Source organism: Varroa destructor, unplaced genomic scaffold (genome assembly GCF_002443255.2).
Source record: "Varroa destructor unplaced genomic scaffold, Vdes_3.0 BEIS01000001.1, whole genome shotgun sequence".
Taxonomy (NCBI): Eukaryota; Metazoa; Arthropoda; class Arachnida; order Mesostigmata; family Varroidae; genus Varroa; species Varroa destructor.
The window spans coordinates 71,969,882-71,993,668 of NW_019211454.1; the positions used below are offsets into that span (position 1 = coordinate 71,969,882).

At 40.0% G+C, this 23,787-nt stretch overlaps 1 long non-coding RNA gene across 1 annotated transcript; it reads right to left on the reverse strand.

Moving 5' to 3' along the window:
* Positions 1 to 1,488: 1,488 nt before the first annotated feature.
* On the reverse strand, positions 1,489 to 7,320 carry LOC111249191 (uncharacterized). The gene is made up of 3 exons (XR_002672825.2): positions 7,179 to 7,320; positions 3,902 to 4,518; positions 1,489 to 2,634 (listed from the first exon to the last, which is right to left on the reverse strand). It is a non-coding gene; the product is annotated as an uncharacterized LOC111249191 (long non-coding RNA).
* Positions 7,321 to 23,787: the final 16,467 nt, after the last annotated feature.

Below are 23,787 nucleotides of genomic sequence, written 5' to 3' on the forward strand. Positions count from 1 at the left end.
CTAACTCAGACTATCAAGCAATGCGTCTCTAGCTTTTTTTTTGCCTGCAACATGCCAGATTGTGAAATTAAAGCAGTATATAGATTTTATTGCGACGTTTCCAAAGATATTTTCATAAATATGTGAACATATAAGGTGACTATGTAGTCTGAAGAGAAACCTCCCATAATGGTGGTGTTTTCAGGACCATGAAAGTGACGGCAAGAATACCCCATTACAATTGATAGGTATTAGGTACAATACTGGCACAAGGGACGAGTTATCTTATAGATTATTTGGCTCCTGGGTAGCAGTCGTTACGCGAAACATTTCAAAAACATCAACTCTTTATGGCGATGACGCAAATTCTAATGATGTTTATCAATAAGAAACAGTGCTGGTCGAGGTAATGACCTAAATACTTCTGCAATTTATTTTGTAGCTGTTCTTGCAGAACAGCTAATGAAAAACTAACTTAAAATATATTAGTGTAAAATATTTATCAAGGTCAGATCAAACAAGTTAACTTTTGCCTAGAGCATACCTTTTTAGGTTTAGAACGATTTCAACTATTCTACAATGTGACAAAACAAATTAGAAATTAAACATATTGTCTCTTATCGAAAATCATGATTTCAATTGGACTTATTGGCTACTTGAGAATTTCGTCAAGAGTACCGAAGAGGTATCAGCAAAGGAAATATCTATTTTCATCATTACATGTTTGCTGACAATCTCCTATACACCTAATGGTAGCGCGTTAAACGCCGTCAAGCAATTTCATATTTCGCCTGCGTATGGCACATATCAATAGCGATTCGTACCTACATTTATATAGAAAAACTTACTCCCTGCCATTTAGCTATGTTCATTGCCAATAGTTTTCAGACAGAAGCCGATGAGGATGGTCCGGCCAATACGTATGGCGTAGCCTCTTTTGTTGTCAGATCAAAGCTGTTGAAATAATCGACAAGTAATGGAGTACAGGAGAGCAAATAAAATCAGTACTATCAGCAGAAGCGCTACGGTTCCGAACGTATGACTCGCATCCGTTCTACACAAACGCTAAGCATTAAAGCAGCACCCTCCGACCCTCTAAGGCAGATAGGTATGTGCATATATAGAGGAGGCCGAAGCACGATTGATGATCCAAAGTAATTCCGTAATAATTCGTTCCCAGAAACTCCGGAAAGCGAAGCGGTTATACCGGTTATACCTTTACATTGCAACAGCTACCTAGGGAAGAATATGCGATATTTACTGATTTTACGTTTTTACTACACAGCACGTAATGTGAGGTGCGGATGGACACATGGAAACATCGTAAGGTGGTAAACAAGGTGAGCATGGTATTTCGCAGCTCCAACAATGCGAGATTATCTGTATTCGTGTTTAAACATGTACAGCAAACGTGTAACGATTTCAAGATCCTTTATCACTATAGGCTATTAAGGGTATGATAAGATAAGCTTTGATTAATATCTCAGTTACTATGCGTATCAGCTTTATTCTTCTTTTACAGATTTAGTGGTAAATAGGTCATACGAAAGGCCACACGTTTCCACCGCTCAATGCAGCGCCACAAGAATCTTATGAAGTCAGCGTCGAGAATCACAATGGATTTTTATTGCAGCTGCAATTAAAGTCTCTTCAGTCAGTACCGTGTCATCACGTTCTTGATCATCAGTTAGTCTACATCCACATTATCAGCCGATGTCCGTAAGATCGGCGCGTAAAATTCGTAATACGTATAAACCCCCACCTAAAACGATGAGGCGAAAAAAGCTAATAGTATATATCCACGCGGGTGCTTGAAGTAGTCATCGTTGTATTTATAGGAGTAACGATCGTCGACATCGTCGTAATCGGTGGCTCCTAGCAGAAGCATCCACGGATAGTAATGGCATTGGCCAAAAATGGGTTTCAGAGACTTGCAACCAGAGCAACAGGGCTAGTTGCCCCAAATCCGACCTCACTCAGCTTTCATACAGTTGTAATTGCATGCATATATATTGCTATTTGGTTGCCGTGTACATGGCTAGACATGAGACGTCCGTTTGTATACTGTGCGCTGAATATAAGCGTCGCTTGTTGGTTATGAATGTTACTTGTCGCCGTGTGGTGTTACCGCTTCCGCTCGAAACGCCCTCGCGCCGCAAGCGTCTCCTACGGTGTCTGCTAACTTAACGTCTTTCTTGAGCGGCGCGACGAGTCAAACGATGGTTGCATCCTCTAGATGCTGCTGCTGCTGTCGACTCGGGGGGACCCACCCGCACCTGGGTCAGCCCACTTCATTTGCTTCCCTTTGCACGGCTCCTGTTTTGCATCTCTGAAGCTCGTAACACCTCGCTAGCGCTGTCGTCATTTCGTGTGCCTCTGCTGCCACTAACAGCCGTGAATAAATAGTAAAAAATCATCTGCAGGATCACTTCGCCATGGGCTACCTTGAAAAGACGACACGAGAAAACAGCGGAAGACTTGCCCCATGAATGCGTAATTCTAACTTGACTTCACAGGATATCGCGAAGGCGCTCCGGGTGTGACGTTCATTGAAGTTTTTCAAAGTCGATACGACGGTATGCCGCGTGCCAGAAGCAACGTTCACGCCCAACCACAAACAAGTAGATTGTGAATACTGACACGGGGAAACAATTTCTCAAAAAAAAAAAAGTTAATTGAAAAAGAAGGAAAAGTACTATATGTATGAACAACGTTGCATCTCATTCGAAGTTTCGAAGAGATCAACACAACCAACCACAGTTGCACACATGTGCAGATCTATATAATTATTCGGTTTTTTAAGTTTAAAAAAATGTAGGATCTTTATGCCAACGTGAAATCCTATTTGACTGTGCATAGATTTTACAAGAACTTTTTTCTTTAAAAGTCGATTGTGCGAAGCTAAGGTGGTCATAGTCACTTTTTGACTGGGCAGGTCTATTTAAGGAAGTTCGAGATAAAATTCTGCTTTAGAGCAGGTGAGTGTCAGCGATGGCAAATTGTTATTAAGCTATCGATGTTACACCGAGAATAGTTTTAAAGACTTGTTTATTTACACATTAATATGCTACTTCCGTGCCACTTGCACGTTCTCCATCGAAGAGGCGTCTATTAAGCTTTTAGAGGGCGCCAAAACATCTCTTACCCAATAATTTCGGTCTAAGCCTAAAATATAGTAAAGCGTATGATACATAGAGAAAAACCCGTTTTTATGTAACGTCACAGGTTTGCTCGTAATATGTATTTTTGTCAAAATCTTGTTTTCAATTACTCTTCTCCCGCTCCCCAAGTTCTTATCTTCTTTTTTTGGTGTGCGGTGCAAAATGTAAGCCCAGACGAAAAGATTTGCGTTTTAATTTTAATGATATGCTTTTAACGATAGCACGGGTATAATGGACGTATGATTGTAACAAGCTTCAGATTAGTTTAGTCTCATACGCCTTAATCCATGGATGAGGTTGTAGGACACAAGGAAGTCATAACCTAGCGCATGTAGCAGGTAATCTTTTGTGTGTCGAAAATTTATATGGGACTCGTTGGGTCACCAAGACGTTATGCGTAGAGTGTTTTCATCGAGAAGGTCCAATGTTGGTCCAACTTGCGCTCAGATCTGTTTGTTTTCAGAAAAACAAGCTCTGAAAGTTCAATATAGCTTCTGAACATAGTTGATGTCCTTATTGTAAGGCTCATAATTAAAAACGACTCAAATATCAATCGTATAACCCGTCCCTTTTGTGTTTTTGCTATTTTAACTGAACATCGATTGTCTGACACAACATGACATATTCACTTCTATGTACATACACGTATAATAGCCGATTATGTACAATGAAGGACGTGTTTTCCTTGCGCTGTCCGACAATATCGCATGTTACTGTGATTCATAGGTGGAAACAAAAATGTAATCCCACTGTATACATACTAGCCTGGGTCGCGTCCATTGCCTTAGATGTGCGTGGTCCGTCATCTCTCAGGGTTTGTAGTTTGCGGCTCGATATGCTCACTTGAATCGGCCTATCCATCCATGTACGTCTTCGTATAGATGGTATACTTTATTACTAACGCACCGACAAGGTTATAATGATAAACTCTTGCCGTGCGGCAGCATGATCTGATCGATCGACGATCATATAGCGTGATTTGATCGTCGATATTATAGCATTGCTTGCAGCGACCTAAATTAGAGTTGTTGTCGTATGTTTTGCGTCGTATTTAGAACAACGCGATAAACCACCCCGTCGCTTCAGGGTTCATACGCTACCACGAACTCAAATATCGTCTGATCTGAATTTGCTCGTTAAAATGCTTCATACGACCTCAGCTTTCGCCACAAACCCAAGTGTTGCTCTGGCTAATTGGCGTTCGTTAATAAAATTATCATCTAGGCCTAAAATTACACGTACAAGGTAACGTCATGGCGGCATAACTACATCCCTCGTTTCTGTATGCGCGTGGAGACGTATAATAATCGTTCAATTTTGGCAAGTACCGTTCCAACTGATCGCGTTTACCAGGTCATAAATGACATGGGTTCGTGGGCTGAAAAAAAATGGGCAACATTAATCTACGTTGCTTACGGTGCTGTCTTGGACTGTCGGAAAGATATGCTATGTGCAAACTTGCGATATTTCTATTATTCTATCATGCGTTTAAACATCGATTCAAATCGTTTTTGAAAGGTTACGTTACGTACAAACGCAAAGCTTGCACAATGGATTGATGCTCTCTTTGATTTCCTTGATTTTTTTCTGGTTCATATGCGTGAAAATATGTTATTTAGGGTTTAATAAAAAAAAAATAATAACTAAAAAAAGCAGCTTCGAAGTCAAGCCCGATTATCGACTACAGATCGGTCTAGCCGAAGCTAATTTGATTTCTATTAAAGATTACGCGCGATCCCAAGACAGGGTCTCTAACAGCGCTTAATATTAATTTCACCAGCTACGATGGTCCATATTTTTGATTCTACACATTCCTCAAGGTGACTAACTAAACACAATTCCGTTGTTCCGGTAGCGTCTTTTTTATCGCAGCCATTTCCTCGTTTAAACGAAGTTAGCGACCTACGGCGAGGCTTACTCATACGCTATTACTTGACCCGCACGACGCTGGCTAACGACAGATACTTTGGCGATCTATCCATCTGAACGTGTGTGTAGATATCTAGAAAACTCCATAGTGGTATTGCTATCCGCGTGTGGCGGCCTAGCGCTGATTGATGGAGAAAAGGGTCTCTAGGGCGTCATCTGGATAGTGGCAAGTTCCAAGCCAACATGACAGCCTCGCGCCGGTAGCGAATGTACGCGAACGCTGAAATCCACCATCACTAGTAGCAGGACACTACAGGTGTTTATTCAAAACATCGATAGTGGGCGTACGAAGGGGCGCGGCTATTTGCGGTGAGATATGGGGCAATTTATGGAGTCTGATGTGACCATAACAACGGATCGCGTCACTTTATGGCGACTTATTGAAGCTATCACAGGTGCAATTAGACGGCTTCAGGTTCATACGTACTTTGTTAGATTACGGAATTCAGTTAGAAACAACGAAAAATTGTTTCGTTTGCCAATATGATTTGTATGCTAATGAGAAAAGTAAGTACGAAGAGCAATCGGTATAGCTAGCTTAGCTTAGCTTAGCTTAGCTTAGCGAATAAATTCGCCGGTACTGCTGTCAAATATCTATGAATAATTAATTCCAAAACTAAAGTGGAAAAATCAAATATAAATTTCATACGTGATTTAATGGTAAGCTTTGAGCTATGCTAGAGGCAATAAACGGATGATAGATCGGTAAATAAATACTTTGTTAACGTGTGTCACGTTATGTTGCTGATTCAAAGAAGGGGGGCCTACTCCCCACAGCAGATCGCTAGCTCAATTCCATGCGGTTTAACTGTTACGCCCGATTCGTGGAATCGCCATGGACCATTAGCAATTATGTTTACTAGCTACGTATTTCATATTCATCCAGTCTTCTTTTAGAAGCTCCCATGATCTCCTTCCAGAAATACTCCTTCAGCTCAATAATTACAGCGATCGCCTGGATCACATCACCAGCGCCTTGCGAACAAAATCCTTCAGATTTCTACTGCGGGTCGACCAATAATTTTTAAACGGCCACGTCGTCTGCCGTTTCGTACTGGTTAGTTGCAGTCTTATACAATTACTTTCGAAAATTTATTTCAGGCTTGATTAGTACCAGTTTTTTTACCGTTAGGGCCATACTCTACTACTGAAAACAAACCTAGGGTTATCGCGTCCTCAGTTCCCTAACTCTGTCACCGCTGTTTTCACCGAGTTGAAAATCTGTCTTTATTTTATGTCAATCAGAAACGTCTTCCCCACGCTTCATGATAATGCGAAATAGCCTTAGTTCGCTGATCGGATCTACTCCATATGAGTCGTTATTAAAACTAAATCTACCGACACTTTTTTTTATACCTATTCCTATGCCATTGATTTCTGCCGCACCTGGTCAAATTAGCTGATCCTTGACTATTATTATTGTTTCTCTAACTGGATGTAGACTTTTTCGGATGCGTTAAGTTTGGTCTGATAGCTTTTAAACATGAGAATTTCAGAAAAAAAAATTGCGAAGGATCAAGTTGATCGGTAGTGGTACGTTTCCTGTTAATCTATGCATAATACGTAATGTCGTTTGCCTCGGTGTATCTTCCAACTGCTCATAGTTAGTCTTGGGCACCGCAGAGTACCACAAATGCGAATGCCGTAGCATCGTCTCGTATGCACAATCCTAATTGTCTTATCGTACGACCCTCGTACAATGCAGGACACCTTATTTCATACTTTACGGTTACTATTGTGTTATTCAAACTAATTTAGGCAGCCACTTGTATGCTTCCAGATGGAATCAATTTAAATCTAATAGCAGATTTTTCAAGCCTAAATGTATTCATTGAAAAACCGTTAGTGAATACTATTTACGTCTGAATAACACGGAGTAAGTCTATAGCACTTTCGTTTGAAACTTTTACCCTAACGACGGCCTTATCTTATCCGAGGTTAATAGGTCATATTCTAACCGAACTGGGTCGCAAATTAGAGAAACATCTTGACGAGTGTTCAATTCAGTCGACGGTGATGATCTAAACTAACAACTATAGATGAAATACAATAATGTTCCCATAATAAATAATAAAGTTCCCATAATAAAGTTCCCATAAATATACTTACTTGGTGGGTGGGTCATCCGAATACGAGTAACTAGATGTGGGCATGCCTATACCTCTTATATTTCCTACACGTAATGGACGTAAGAAATTTGACAAAGCGCTTCGTTCTTTGTTGATAATCATGTTTTTTTTACCGTGAAAACCTTGCTAGAATACAAAAAAGGCGTTTTTCTATCTCCCTATTTAAGTGATAGGGGGCACGACAGCTGGGCGCAATTCTCATTGAGCAGCAAGCTCTTCTGCTGCTTCTACAGCAGCAGGTTGTTGTCCTACAAACGCCAGAGCCCTCACTATCGCCTCAGTCAATCATCGTGATGGTGGGTGGTCAAGCGCCTATGGTAACTTTCCTGCAAGACAATCGGGGAATGTAATGGGGACGCCTAAATAGAGCGAAGGAGGGGCTGAAAGAAGAGGCCAGTGGCTCCAGAGGTTATTTTTAATGGTAGTACTTTCACGTGTCGGTAAATAAAACGATTCGTTTATGGACGTAGCGATCAATTCAGTGTAGAACATAGTCTGCCAATTCGGGTTCATTGGCCCCCGTTGCGGAAAGGGAGCATCATATGTGGACCATCTGTAGAGCAGTTGCTGCCAGTGATAGACCAATGGGAAAAAAGTGTGTCGTTGTTTTTGCGTTTTCAAATACGGAATCACAATTCATCAGCGAAAAGTGGCTTTGTCTGGGTTATCTGAGAAACCAACTTTCAAAACTGCTCACTGCGTCCCAGAACTTCAGCTTCGTCGTTTCCCTCTATCTCTTCGTAGGCTGTTGTAGTACTAAGTGACCCTTCTAGATAGTACTTCGTTCTTCGAGATGACATGAAGCAATATTGGAAAAGAGCTAAAGCTGAGGTGAAATAGATGCTCGTCTGCTGTTACTGTATAAAGGCATTGTTTCTAGCGGTCTGAGTTAACAACTTATCAACTCCTCTGTCAAGCCTACCATACGCAGATGTTTCTTTTGTGCAGAAAACGGCCAGTATTTTATGAGATGATGTAATTGGCGGCAGGCAGTATGAACGTTGCACTTCTGTTTTGGGTTATTAGTGACATTTGGCCTGATTGAAAAATAATTTCACCTTTCTCGGGTTATATAGTTCGTCCCCGCGGTTTCGTAGACACGGTTTCCCCAGTCCTTTTTTCTGTTCGCTTTACTGTGTCGGGCTAATATTTAGTGATCTTTTGACACGAGTTAATTCAGCTCTTCATCGAATCCGTCATCATTTATTTGTTTTCATCGATGTCCACATGTGCGTAGGGACAAGCATCTTCACAGGAAGCCGAAATCAATGCCAAAACTATAATTAAGACTAAGTATTGGGTAAATATTTTGGCTGGATAAGTGGATCGGGGTTCAGTGGTACTCGGCTGACGTATCAATAGCACATAGCACGTCAGAGAGTCATGTTGAAAACCAATGCTGTAATAAGTTTAGCTCTAGAATGGTTTTCTGGGACATATACTGAAGCGGAACGGCTGAAATTCGAAGTCTAAACCATCTTTCAAACATGCCAATAAACATATTTGGACTAAACAAAATCCAAACAGTGGATTCCTAATAAAACTAACATCAATAAGGCCGATTTAGGCGCAAGCATGTGTAGTTGAGGTGCCTAATAAAAAGACAAATTCATCCTTCTCGTTCGTTGTAATTAGACCTAAACTGCTACTTTTATTTAACAATACATTATTGTTTTTTGCAGGTAACATTGACTGTTTATGCGGAGTTTACGCTTTTAAAATCTTGGATAAGGTGTCACGGTCGATATTGACCGTAAGGATTGGCGATATTTCTACTGGATCAAAATGGCTCTCGCGATTGTTGTATGCTTCTCCGCACACATGTTAAACAACGCCAAAGCAAATCTCGCTATTGGCTGCGGCCTATTAAATTCGTCCGTACGACCAGAAACCTCTCATGATTAAGGACGAGTCAAAGCTGGCGAAGACAGGTATAAATAAGACGTCTATGAATCTCTTATCGACGCGACCGCTGACTAAAGCGGGTCACGAATATATTGGCAAAAGGCGCCACCTATTTTGTTTATGATAGGTTTAGGAAAACACCTTGAGAAGAGCGCCTTTACATAATGGTATCAAGCTGTAACTAACGGAAAATGCACCTAATGGTACGACATTTGTTGTACATAGCTGAATTCGTGCTACTTTTTTAATGTTTTACATTTTCCTAACACGTTACAAGCCAATTATAAATAAGATTAATAGTATTTGTAGAGGCAAAGTGGAATAGTAAGTGTCCTTGTACCTCTGCAACTCCTTGTTTTAATGCAGTTATCAATGCATTTGGCGATCGATATGAAATTTTGCTATAACAAAATTGGCTTTTCAAAGATTTGAAAGCCTCCGTACGCAGAAACGGTCTATTGGTAAACACAAAAGTGGTACGCGCTACGCGATATTCTATTTACTAACGTTTGCACAAATGCAAGACATGAAGGAAAAAAGAGGGAGTCTGGCCAAAGGAAACGGCATGCAATAGGCTCATTCGAGGTATAGCAAAGCTTTAAAATTACTGTTCTAACACTGAGTTTGTTGTGGGTTGACGGAGAAGCCTAGGCGGTAATCAATTAGGAGCGCTGGAGAGGGCCTAACCCAGCAGCGAAACATTCCATCACCTTGAAAGCTTCATAGGGTTATGACAGAGACTAGCGTAATGTCTATCCACTTATTTGCTACAATTGTAAGTTCATTCTTTCCGGTCACTCATTTACGCAGCCTGCAGCTATTGTACAACGTCCGTGATGCTTACAAATTCCGTATGAACTCACAACTGCATACGCTGATTCTAAGTTTAGCTATATTTCGTATACTCTAGCTATCTTACAATACTGAAAAATTTAAATCGTTTAAATTGGCCTTGTCAAAGGTAATCCTATTGCTCAGCTTTATTACTGAAACAAAATATGTATCTTTATTAATAAACTATAATTCACCCAAGCTCTTTAAATTGTAGCTCGATTAATGCTAATTAAACGGAAATTACGCAATAAGGTAATTTTAAGCACGCAATTGATTGCGAATCAGAGCAGACAGCCCTCCACTCAAGCCAAATAACCCACAGGTCTATCGTCAATACAAGAACCCCATTAATGAATCATACGTAAAATGAACAGAGTCAGTTACGTTGGAAATTGCTGCCCTAATGCTGAGATTGAGGCGGTCTAATTTGTACAATATGAATTTACGTCATTGTCTTTGTTTTTCCATGAGGAAAACAGCTGAATGAATTTTTTTATCGAGTTGCGGACAGCCATTGTGGAGAATTTTATGGGCGAGAGCGTAAATGTGGCTACCATTAAATTTTTCGCACTTTATCTACTCATACGTTTTCTTAGCCAACGTTTCCTTTAAGCAGCACGACGCAAGTAGGCTTGTGCAAGTAAACCTACAATATCCACAGCAAACCTATTCCAGGACCTTTTTCTAGCTATGTGGGGAAGTCTCTACCACGGACAGGATGTCCACATCATGCCACCTATTCGTCCTATTTTACTTGTCCTAAATGTCGGTAAAGTCAGGTCATCGTTTCGATGTAAACGGAAATGGCATGTGCACGCAACACCGATAGCCATGTTGCCATCTGACTTAATGAACGATGACGCATTTGCTACACCTATTTACAGCCCTGTTGTCTACAACGGCTACTGTCCAGATAATTATTTCTGCTGGTCACCATGGTCAGGCAAAATGAGCGAGAGAAATTATGTCTGGTCACGATGAGATAAGCGTAGAAGCATGGTAACTTCCCCTGCTACTGGAAGTCCTTATGGCTTGTTCTACCTGTAACAAATCCTAGTTTCATCACTATCTCATAACTCACATGCTACGCTACATTCGCGCCTGACTTGTTAGCTATTTTATGGCCCTAAATGCATAGTTTTTGGTATACACGCAGGCGTTTCGAACTAATCGTTTCTATCATGCTTCACATCTGCGTTAATAAAAATCATTTTGCCTGTACTTAGTTTATTTCTTATAAGTCAATAAGAGTGCCGGTGGAAAAACTGCCCTAACTTCAGTTGGAATAGAACTTATTTTACGACAAGCAATATCAACTTCATGGAAAAGACCGGGCCATTCCCGTAACACACCGTATTGTCCGCAACGGCTACGCATAGCGGGTAAGTGTATATGACTTATCAAGCCACTATCTTCGGTGGAAACTAATTCTGAGAAAAAGACCGAGGGGCATTTATCTATTGGGTGTACTTTTACTTCGCTTTAGTCGAATGAGGAGAAGTGGGTAATAGAATAAGCTGAAAGCAAGTGATATGGCGACAGCTGTCCATAGTTAAATGTTTTTTTTTTCTCTACGCATATTGAAGATGGGCGGGTTCAGCTTTTAGGAGCACACGTGACTGATGGCTTGAACTTTTTTTTTATACAACCAGAAAATCGCATAACAAAATTGCATTATAATCAATTTAACAATTATTTGAGTTCACACTAGAATTGCTCATACGCTTTTCCGCTAGGAAACCTTATCATGTACTAAGTGGAAAACCCTTTCTTTTTTTTATTACACGTTTATTTTTGATGTTAGTTAGTTAGTTAGTTAGTTAGTTGATGATAGTATTTAAGGATAATTTTCAAAGCATTTGTAAGGCTGTTTTGTTTTACGCGGTTTTGCAAATACGCAATTGGCTAAATAACGTTATATACTCGTGTTTCTGCATGAAGATTTATTTAGCTCGCTTAACGAAATATATGGGGTTTCGAACTCGGACCTCATGGACATTGGTTGGCACCAGGCTTTGCCTGGATACATTAAACGGTGCTAAAAATTATAGACACTTTTCAAAATCAATGGATGTCGCAAACATGGGCCAAATTTTGCAACTGTCAAATATCACACCGAAGAGCTCGTTACATATTCATATTTCCAAAATACGGAAACATGCTCAATGTGATCGTTTAGTATGCAGTGAACTTCACTAGTGAATCCCTCATATATTTGCCATGTAGTAAAGCACTTCAATATAGCTAAGTCGATCCTCTTGAGCACAACGCTAGGCAGAGGCGTACGTCTTGTTCACATACAGGTTGAAAACTTTAGCTTCCTGTTTATTATATTTAATGTATAATACAATGCATAACACTGGTACATTTTGTGTGCCTTGATTAACAAAAGCAATCGCTCATTCTATAACAATGTTGCCTCAACCAAATTTATCAGATCGAAGATGCGACGTCGTAAGGTTCTAACTTGTTACCAAAGTGCGTGATGGACTCGTTGTGTGATTGATAGCCGGTTTGCCAAGTAACTCGAAACGTCAATGCTTAGAAACTGCGTAAAAAACTGAGTTGAACTCGGTCCTGATTTTGTCGTCGTCTTACCATCTACGTGTCAAATAATATTGATTCGTGGTCGAGCCTTCCTCTGTGGCCATTAGCATGTGGTAATGTGTGGTAGAACTTTCAATTTGTTGACCTATTTGTTGCCGTATTTTCTGAAGAGAGCGGTCGCTAACAGTTGGTGCTCCGAAACTTATGTTACTTAGTTATCTGACCTCTTTATGACTGGCATTGCAGATTATTCAAAAATCCATGTCAATTAGAATACTAAGAGCTCCCGATATATACATGTAATAACAATTACTTTCATTGGCTTTACCCGGGACGATCCGAGTTGCATCTGAAATTATCAGTGTCAAAAATTACTTGACGCCATAGGCGCTTTTCCGAACTTGCGTATTTTATTGTCCAGCTATGTGTCCTGAGAAGTAGGCTATTTATATCATGTTTTTTTTTTTCGTTTTTAGAAGCTCATGAAATGTAAGTAATAAGTTTTACTGTACATTACAAATTGAGGCCACCTGAGGTAATTAGAAGTTTGTACATGGACTACGAATCCCAACGAAGACAGACACGTAAACAATTTGGATTTTGTTTGAATATAGTAAAATAACGCAATGTATTGCTATCTAAAACTGTCTAAAATAACGTTATACTAGAAATTATCGTATGATAGGAAGTTTCAGTTAATTGCCGGTTATGTCCTCGTAAGCCAATAATAATTTTGTCTCAGTTATTTTATTTTGTAATTCATATAAAGTTCTTCAAAGACAGACGAAACCAAATTGTGGATTGACCGGTATGTATTCACGTCGTCTGCAAATTTAGTTAGTTACCCTTTGATGCTTAGTAAATTAGGGAAAGTCCGTAGTTAAGGGATTAATAGAAAACCAGTCGACTGATGACTTTGCCTGAAACGCTTTCCTTGGAAATCGTTTACGAACATCACCGTACTATATATTCAGTGGTTGTTAACGTTAACGAAAGATGTACGAAGGATACGAGAAGATATTACAAATCAGAATTACATCGGCGCTATGGGAAATCGTCCCTAACAGATATCGATCTAGCCAAGGAGGACAAAAAAAAACTGAATCTAACTATAATAAGTTATTAAAAGCGTTAGTGAGAGACATGATCGACCTTACAATTCCGTGCCAATTTTTGCACTTTCCCATCTGCCTGCCTATAGCCATAATGTTGCTGACAGGAAGAGTTTGGGGCAAACGTCTTCATCGTGGGGTCACGCTTCCTTATTTCGGTTGGCAATGTCCCAGTGACCTTGCTCATGAATGTAGTAGTGAAGGTGGTCCGCATGAGCGATTTCTCCGAAATCAGCCACCTGGGCGCAGTGCCTTTGAAAACATTGCCTCTACAGAATCAGCACAAATTCAAAGCATATGTTAATGCTTTGTAAGTCAATTCCATAATCAAGCAGCGACCGTGGACTTCCGACACATACATTTCTTCAACAGTATTTACAAACGATAACAATATTAATATGCACGGTCACTACTGCACGTGTGGAAGTCATCGATTTTATATCTAAGCGATAGGTGCTATTAGCTGATTTAAAAATCATAGTTCCTCTAATGATGAGCAAGAGTGACCAACGTATTCAGTAACAACTAACGAGGTGTAACAGTAATGTGTTCGAATAAATTTTTCGAGGCCACAATCACTGTCGATGTTCCTTTTCAGGAGATAAAGCAATAAAAATGATAATAATTATGTATAGAGGATTTGCCAACGAAGTTCGATGCTTGGCATCGGCTGTCAAGATAAAACACGGTACAATAAGCTTACGCACAATTGGCACTTATAATATGAACTCGTCATTGGACAAAGACTGTCTTTGGGACCCAGCACAGGCGGAGAACTAGCCGAAAACAATTGTATTGTAGATGCCCAATTTTGACTTTTGTTGAAAAAAAATCTTCATTTTCCGAGAAACTCTCACTTCCGATCAGATAAGCCAATTAGATGAATTAAGGTTTTTTTGCGATTGGCAGGAAGGGGCTCTGGAAAGGCCCCCCAGTCTAAACAGAAAAATGATAGCTGACAAAGTTCGACATATGAGTTAGGCTTAGGTACTTGCAATGGCGTTAGAGGCCAAGACTACAGCAGCAACTGTTGGCATCAAGCCAATCCCAATAAAATAAAGTATATCAATGAGCGCTGGGTCAGCAGGAGTTCATTAGGGATCAGAGCAGGATTAGAAGCGGATGCGTGAAGGCCATCGAAGCTTTTGCACGCTTCCTAATCTTGACTGGAATGGCGTAAGAATGACGGAAGATTAAGATGTTCCGCTCCTACTTCGATATACTAAGATTCGGTTTGCCAAATAGTAAGTTGTTTTCGGTCTAGAAAAATACACAATTGCCCTTGCTGAGAGGGACATGTCCACAGCTGTAATTTTTCACGCACACTTAGGTATGCAGTCTAGTTCTTCATCAGAAATCGTCGGAAATGGTTTATGAATATTCTATAGTACACGCCACCTCGCTCAGTGCACCGATTTAGCCGCCGGTACAGCGACTCCACAAAAAAATTGAATTTAATGAATATTTTAAAAGTACGGTGCAATCCAAAAAATGTAAAGTCTTCTCATCACGACAAGGTACTAAAAATTCGGATATAGCTTAGCTTAACGTTCTGACAAATGGTAAGAACTACAGCCGATCGTTAGTCTTTTAGTTACAGATACGAGTCAAGTATTTGCCATCACCTCTCTTACGGTTGATTTATCACTCAATCGTCAGCTTTTTTGCTTCATTATTTCATCACGTATATGGTGTTTCTCGAAGTTAGACGATTGCGTAGTCAATCAAGCCATTGCCAAGATGACCACCAAATGAAACGTAAACAGACACGGTAGATTCTATACAAAGTTCCTTATACGCGGGAAATCAGCTACAACATAAATTTCAAGACTAACATGGCAGCGGCTTCTGCTGGCTGGCTGGCTGGATAACCATTTATATTATACTCGTGCTGCGAAAACGAAGAACGTTTGTCTAACAGAGAACTTAATCGGGCAAAGGTTGATCACTAATTTAATAAAATGAAATACAAAGTTTACTATGCAGTTACACAGTATTGAAACAGGTACTGTTTTAGGAGTAGAACCAAAGAAAAGAGTCGATTTAGAATAGAGTTAGGCAACGCTACTCAGGCTTCTACGCTGACGTGGCTTCTTTAAAAACAATAAATCGTTTACCTTAAACAAAGCCAAAAGTACCTATTTAGGCTTTGTTTTGGCCAAGCATACTCTCATATTGAGAAAACGTGTGTAATACCGAATGCAGAGGATCTATGTTAAGCGTAAAACGTGTATCAAAGGGGGTTACACCAAATGTATCCGACCTCCGACAAACATGTTCCAGTTTGTACCGTCTGCACGAAGCTAGCATGCACTTAACGGGAAACAATGACATTGCGCAAGGTTTCAAAGCATATTAGACAGCGTGTCTATTGGCAAATGTTGACACATTGAATTGAACACCCGAATCGGTCTATTCCAGAATATTCCAACTACTTTCAAAACAACACAGCAGCTAAGGATCATGTTAAGAAGCAAAAAAAGTCTGAAACAAGCATAGAGGTCTATGATAGTAAAAATTGATCGGCACATTTTTGTGACCGTTTTTCCTCTTATTTGTTTTCACAAAGACAAACATTGCTTTCTGGTGTACAATCTTGTTGTTTGAGAATGACCATTCTGCCAGACAGGGGCTTTGATTTTGGTTTTAAAACCCTCGTATACATTAAATAGCTTATTTTTTTTTTATATATAATATTGGCCATATTGGCCGCACATAAATACAAGCTCAGTAATTAACACAACAAGTGAATTAGTGCGCCTTAGGCCAATTTCTTTTTTCAGTCAGTTGTATATATTGCAGCATTATCATCTTCGAACATATTGCCAGGATCAGAGAAGCTGAGCTCCTGGGAACTCACCAGCTCTACGAACTTGTCCAGCTTTTCCATCAACGAGGTAAGAAGTTCTCATTAATATCCAACAGTGACACTATCAACAACAGAAAATCATTCCTTACTTCAGGGTTCTAAAGACCTAAGCTAATCGTGCAAGTTTGTGAATGAAAACGTAAATGGCTTTCAAATTGGCCAAAACGATTTATTTTTATGTGTAGCTTACCATAGACCGATTTAAGCCATCTTTTGCGTGTTAAAGGCAATTCTTGATGCTTAGGTAGGTTGGGTCTCAACACATGCGACAGTGCTTAACACAGAGTCGGAGCCCTTGAATAGCATTGATCATCGAGCGTATTTCGCAGTGTATGCTAGACGTCAATTTGACTGCTGTTCTATTGGAAGCACTACGTTAGATGTAATATGCCGATGCGCTTTTCTCCAAATCAGGACAAAACAGTTTGCCCGTTTTAGGTATTTCGCGTACCTAAAAGTGAACTTGGCCGAAATCGCTTCGATAAACATGCTGCTGAGTGTGTGCCCCTTGAGAAAACGTGGACCGCCCCAATGCCCGATACGCCCTATATCCGTTTCACGTTTCGAATTTTAAAATCGACTAGAAAAATATCTGATCGTTATAGTATGCTGATTTTATATATCGAACAAACATATGACTGGTTCGGAACAAGAAAAGAGGGGAAATCTGTCTTATCTTTGCTCAATTTGCTTGTTGTTCCAATAAGTGATTCAACAAACTAACTGCAATCTGTACAGCTTTAAAGCATTCTTCTACATATGCAGGTATGCCTCTGCAACGGTTTAAGAAGCTCAAAAGTTCGCAGGGTATATCCCTGATCCAACCCTATGACGAATCCGATAATATCGTCTATCCCATACAAAAGCTGAATAAGCAGCTACCACTTCCGTTCCTGCTTCCAATAGCCGCTAATGGACTGACCCAATTGAGAACCAGATCACCAACTCAACTATTAATGCGGAACAAAGAAATATTACGAGTGGCCCAGACGAAGTACATCGGTAAGAGCGAGTGATCGTTACTATCGAAGCAATCCCATATGTTGGAAGCACTGATGTGCCAGTGCGGGTAAGCTTGTATGAGGTTTTCCAAATTTGCCCGTAGTTGGGCTCTGTCCTTTTCCCCAAAAATAATTAAAACTTCTTCACGAGTACATGATGCGTAAAACGCATACGTGTAAAATAGTTTGACACAAGACCTGGTAAGACAGATACCAACCAATAGCTTCACAGCATGACAAAAGAATTTCAAACAAGTTGTAATATCTGTCCTGAAATTGGATTTAGGCTCTAAGTAGAATGGTGAAAAAAGTGCGCCTCGCTTAGCAGGAGTAACTACTTCCTACAAACGGCGCATAAACATGATACACATTAACATTAACGCCTAAAATTCAACGACAACCTACCGTAGTGTTTTACAACAGTATTACGTTATTTAACTGCATTTCATTTCCTCCAATGACCAAGTCGACTCAATTAGAGAAACTCCCTTTTCCGTTCTTTACAAAAAAAAAAAACCGTTATAGAACGTTATATTCTGCGATTGTCCTGAGATTAATCTCAACAGACGCACTGCTGAGTTCGAGTCTGTGTATCCTCGTTAGGTTTCGAAGCACTGAACTAGCCAGAACATAGCTACGAGTAAGTGATGCCTCAGTTTTATTGAGTATTACAAGGAAATAAAAAGAGATGTATGTTTAGTTTGAGGGTTATCGATCAAAGTCTGTCAACACCGCCTCCATATTTGTATGACATAATATAAGATGTTTTAGACTTGAAATCCGCACCTCACTAAGGTTAAAGCACGTACTTCCACACAAACTAATCGCTAAGATAAAATACAAAATATTTTGACCCAAACGTACTTGTTTTTGTGTTACATTGTGGATGCACTTTCATAGTGGATGATATCTATATTGTTAGTCTCTATAGAAAAAAAAGTACCTCTTATCCCTTTGTCGTACTTTTTAGCTGAGACAGAGTTACGTTTGTCGATTTGAAGCTTCAAATATGCTTCTGATGCTCCTCGCTTTCTAATCTGGTTTGTTTCTAAACGATTGGAACGACGGAAACGTATTTAGCGTGGCTACGTTGCAGTGACTAATTTACTTTATTCGCTAAAACTTCAGCCACCAGGGACGTTATTCCGTTAACCGACGATTGCTGTTTTACGTTAGGATACTAAAAGTTTCCGAAACAGCGTTTCGCTTATTAAACGATGTGATAAACGTTTATGAATAACATTTCTAAGAAAAATAATTGATAAAAGCATACGCGATCAATGTTGTTGGCAACGGAGTTGGACGAGCTTGCACAGTGTACATCGGAAGCGGTAATTGCTTTGTTTAATACCCGCCGGCAACCCCCACCTTCAACATATGCATTACTAATTTCAACTCAGCTGAGAAATTACAAGGGCAAAAAGGGATCTTGCAGATAGCGAGTCTTTTTTTTGTAGTTCGGAGATTTAAAACAGCTAATTCTTTATTTCACTCGAGTTACATAGTTCATGTCTTCGTAGGATTGAGCACGGCCAAAGATGATTGCCGATATGGACCAAAAAGCGTAACCCTCATTATGTGATCCTGTCACCGAGCTCTTTTTCATGCGAGACGCGGTTGCAGGGGGCAAAGAAGGCGACAGAGTAAGAAGGGCAAGAGAGGCGAACAGGCAAAAGGAGAAATCCTACAATGACATGATATGGTAGGATAGCACAGGACCAAACGGCGGCACTTCGTCACCGAGCATCGCGGCTAGTCAGCAGATTTGGGGAAGATTTGTCCTGTAGATTTTTGTTCCGCTAGCGCAAGATTTGAGAGGACAAATAGGTCGCCACTTTCGGATCCGATCACGTCCACAAGTTGATGTGGGATTTGCTGCTGTTACTATTGTTGTCGCCGACGCTGCCATGAATGCCGGCTTCGCGCGTCGATGTCGTTTGCCTGTTTGCCAAGCTTAGCCTATTTCGTGTCATGGTGCCCCTCGCCCTCTCTATTTCTCGGCATTTCCCTCTCCCTCACACTTGATCTCCCTCGCCAGCCATCTTCACACTCGGCCTTTTTGCACTTAGGCTAAAAACCTACTCCATTCTAACCTTCTTTATAGCCTATAGCCATTTTGGTATAGTGTAGTAGAACGCTGTGGCTCCTGTTTTAGGATAACTTTGAGGGTGGGCACTATACCGGCTGCGTTTCATACGTCCCATAACCCATCCCGCGATGGGTTATAAGGCGCCTCGTGTCTCGGCTTGAACTCTTTCAAGTGCCGCAAAAGACGCTTCGCGCTGCTTGGCGAAATGAAGAAAGCGATATAGACAGATTGGGAAAGCAACAAGAGGGTAGAGGAACGGCCGTTGCAAGCAAACTTCATTTGACGAAAAATGCAAAAGGATTCATTACTAATGGCTAAAACGTTCCTGAGGCTTCCTGCCATTTCAGCCAGATATAAGGGCATGTTCCTGTTACTTTGTAGCAATGAATGCTGCTAGTTCTCGAGTGGATAACTTTAGAACTTTACCGCTACCATAACTCTAATGTATCTATATATATATAGGCACTAACTAGTTTCTAATTATATGAAGCTGAATCGAATGGTGGGTGACGGTTGTCCACAGTAAGATGCATTAAATATATATATTTGCAAACGCTATACCTAACTAATCCGGCAGGTTCGTATTGCTTAAGGCATTATAATTCATGGATGCTTACTTTGATCGCTGCTATCGATAATTACAGGTATTGTTGTTTATATGCCGCATATATACAAATGGTGTAAGCAGAAATGTAGCAAAAAAGTTATTATCCTTATCGATCCGCTAAGTCGAAAATTTATCATACCATTATCATCAGACGCTCATAGGATCATCACCAGGTTCGTCCCCCACAAAAACACATCTCATATATAATATTAAGGAGCCAACAAACAACGAACGACAAAATCACCATCACTTCGAAATAGAGGAACACATGGATCTGAACTCTTTCGTGAATTACACAAGTTTTTGGAGCAAGGCACTGTCCTTACAAAATCAATAAAATATTGTAAAAGGCCTAGCTAATGTTTTGAAATAATTAGTCCGATAGTGATAAAAATAGAAAATGAGAAATACGTTGTACAATTTACAGAAAAATTGAAATAAATTACTGTTCTATTGTAAACAGTGTAATCAGACCTTTCATTACAACGACATTATCAAACTGCATGGTTTTCTTATTCTGATAATGTCTCGCGCTGATCTGTAAACAGGGTTACCTGTCGCTACTAAACATAACCTCGTTTTTTTCATAGTTCAGAAGCTAGTTTAATTGAATCTATGTTTCAAATATTCCGATATTTCAGAATTAGTGGCCATTACTTGACAAATGGATTATGAGTATAACCCCGTCACTTTGTTAATCCCAGAATCATGCAGATTAGTGCTGTATAGGACGTAATGATGGGCTATATATACATATATATATACATACATAAGAAAGCTATTAGGACTTACTGATTTAAAGTTTGTTTTTTTTTGTTGAGTTCCTTTTAGAGCTTGCATTTCGCTATAATTATCATCTCATTATCATTAAAAAACCTATTGATTCAGTTACGATTAACCAATCGATTCACAGTGAGTATGGTTTTCTACTTTGTTACCGTTTTAACCCATATTAGTTCAGGTCAAGAGTCCGCCCACCGCAGGTTAATCATGGCTGCTGACGGCCTTCAATCACCGACAAGCGATTTTTTCTGGGCTTCACAGACTCTCTATTCGTACGTCGTACGTAATACGAAGATGAATCAAAAATAGGCTTTATTGCTCGTGTATGTAAAAAAAAGTCTATCAGATGACTGGCAAACTAGCTGTTCTATCATTACCAATCCAATGCAATAATTTCCACTTTCATTCGTAGTTAATTTTGTTGCGTTAAACTAGATATCCTAGCAAAGTAACAATTTTGATTCCTCTGTGAAGAGTATTCGAGGTTTTATTGCAAAGTGATGTTCCCGTAGTTTAGAAAATCATCTTCTTTCAAACGGCTGTTACAGATTGACCGAGCGAAATCTAATGAAGATCGTCTTTGGCCTTGCTTTCATTATAACGAAGTTAACCGAAGATCTACCGAGACGAACAATTAACTCTTCGATCTTTATCGTTGCAATTGGGGTACCCTGAATAAAGTTGACCCTTAACATTATTGATTACGTTCACAATGACTCGCATACAAGGCCTTTTAAACCGTTCGAGTTTTACAGAGAAGAAGTGCCTTTCACACGAGTTATAAAGAAGGCTGGCTAATATCACTGTGTCTTTCTGTGTTCAAACCATCGACCAGCAACTTCGTAATTCCGTATGCTATATTAGGTATTTATAGTTTAAACAAATGGCTGCATCCTTGAGAGCTATGGACGTTTTTAGAGAATATATGGTTGTGTTTGTGTTTTTGTTCGTTTCAACGCAGGTTGTAGAAAAGGCGCTATCAATGCGAGCTTTACGTACGGTGCGCCTCGCAGATTATACATCAACACCGTTGAAGTTTTGACAAGGACAACAGTTCGTTACGTGAACTTCGCTTCCTTCAGTAGTTGAAGCCCTCCTATGTTGGGAGATTTGATTAACTAAACAGTATTACATCGATTTATCTATTTCTAGTCTGTTTGGCTCCAAATGTTGTTATTGTTAGGGTGGTAGTAGTAGTTGGATGTTGTTGTTGTTAGTAAGCCTCGAATATCCTTTAATGTGCAAAGGATATAACGTACAAACGATCTAAAAGCATTAAACGCCTAATTTACTAGCTCAGCCGCAGCTGTAGTTTCTCTAAGTGAAGCCATATATTCACGTCGTCATTCCAAGTTTGTCAAAGCATTCATTGTTAGCGGATGAGCCGCGTACATATACCGATTAGAGTCAAGAGAGCTCTATATACTGATGAAGTGCAGAAAAAGATAGCAGAATGAAGGAAACAGAGGGCGTCGGATGCTGCTTTAATGTGTCATGACGTGCCCGTAACGCGAACACTGGATAGATGGAGGGATAGACGGGATTTAGAGGTGGGGCGACTTTAAAATATGCCGGCATAACGAGTTGTTTGTCGGTGTGTGATGAGCTCAGGGATGAGGCTGCGATCTCTTCCTTCCTCACTCGCTGTCAGGCTTTGCGAGGGCATCAAAGCGCCGCCAGAACTCATCACTGTAGTAGTCGGTCTGAATGAAGCGACCGGAGGCAAAATGTGGAACCCACAAACGAAAAGTAAGATCAATCGCATTTTTCAACATTTACCAGAAATAGCAACAGCGTAACAGTCGGTCGCCATTACGTCAAGATGAAACCCGTGGCCGCAATCTAACCTATATAAACGAGCACAACAACTACAATAAGACATACAATAGATAGCTTCACTATACGGACTACCGCTGATGGGCGTTGTCGTCCGCAAAATGAAGTCACTTATGATGGTAGTACCTCGAGTACGGTCGTGTCGGTGAAGCGGCATAATAGCGGCTGTAGTCTCGCTACCCTAGTTTTGTTAGTTTGCTGTTCTCGTCACGACGTAGATTGAGGCTGCGATACGTATAACACATATACACTTTCATTGAAAACGAGTTAGTGTCGTAGATTAAATTTTGACTCCTATTCACATGCTAGTGTTTGATTTAAAGGTCCTTTTTAGTGGCTAGTGATACATGGCTACTCGATAAAAGCCTAGATGACGCTAGTTCAGCGTTTGTTCTAAGGTACAAATATATTATCACATGTGACCTTTTAATGAAAAAAACGTCGGTATATATGTACATACTGACATATGAATAGAATCAATCTAACAAGTACCTACATTTCTGCCCATTTGACATGCCTCAAGGTTCGTGTTTAAGCACCACCTTGGTTCTATGCGCAGCCTACCGCCTGGAGTCACGAATATAAGCCTCATAGGGATGATGTTGGATCGTATTTCAACAATAATTATTTCCGCCTTAAGCCAAACAAACTTGAGCCAGTTCCAAGTATTTTCTAGCAGTCTTAACCCACATATTGGCTTCATGAGAGAAAAGGGTGTTTACGGTTCGAGTTAGTGATTTGACTGTAGAATATCCATAGAAGAAATCCTATAGAAATTCTTCTATAGAGGTCTAACTTTTAGTGAGGATAGTTTCGTGTGTTTCCCTGCGGTAGTCGAATTCTCGAAACTAACTCTGTAATCATAGCAAATGTACAGTGTATATATAGTGCACCTTCTTTACCATTGCCTAGTCTTTGTAATAGAAGGAAAGGAGTCATCAGAATACTTCCTATCTTTTTCTTTCTCCTATTTGTACTGCACCACAAAATACAGTTGTACAATTTT